This window comes from Limulus polyphemus, unplaced genomic scaffold (genome assembly GCF_000517525.1).
Source record: "Limulus polyphemus unplaced genomic scaffold, Limulus_polyphemus-2.1.2 Scaffold3090, whole genome shotgun sequence".
In the NCBI taxonomy this organism is placed as follows: Eukaryota; Metazoa; Arthropoda; class Merostomata; order Xiphosura; family Limulidae; genus Limulus; species Limulus polyphemus.
This window is the reverse complement of record NW_013668700.1, coordinates 31,936-32,813: the sequence shown is the minus strand read 5'-3', so window position 1 is coordinate 32,813 and position 878 is coordinate 31,936.

Below are 878 nucleotides of genomic sequence, written 5' to 3'. Positions count from 1 at the left end.
TTGAATGAAACAACGCCAATAAATACATTTATCGATATATACATGTGTGTGTGCTCTATATTTAAGGTAAAATGTCAGCACAATTATAAGGACATATATATAAAACATGATGTCAGTAAATACACACACACACACACACACACATATATATATACATACATATAAACATATCGATGCTTATACAATGTTAATCTAAATACATACATCCTCATTTATGGTATAATAAATAGCTGTGGTTTAAATGGTGTATTATTGCCATTAAATAAATACTATAAGGCATACAAGTAAACCAGTTAATGTTACAATTGTCCAATTTTTCATTTCGATCTTTGGTGTAATTTTTGGTAGAACCTATTTATATTGTTATTTTATTTTCAGTGGAAATTTATTTAATAGGTTTTAAGGGAGATAATGTTGAGTAGTTTTTAATTTTTAGTAAAATTTTGAGGTAAAGTTTTTTGTTTTTGTTTTTAATGGTATCTTATGGTACAGCTTTTAATGGCACAGCTGATTTCATTTGACTAGAATATTGTAGCACAGTTTTACTGTTTTTAATGGTATCTTATGGTACAGCTGATTTGGTTTGACTAGAATCCTGTGGTACAGTTTTACTGTTTTTAATGGTATCTTATGCTACAGCTAATTTGCTTTGACTACGATCTTGTGTTACAGTTTTTCTGTTTTTAATGGTATTGTTACGTTTCTGTTCGTTAGTTAATTTTCCGTAAATTCGTTCCGACGAAACTTTAGCAACACAAGTCCTTAAATAAAGCTGGTTTATTATTTCCGAATACAACTTTACGATACACTTAATTTTAACAGTCGCAACGTAACAAACGCTATAATTCTCAACGAACTTCTCACGTGCTCAACTTCAA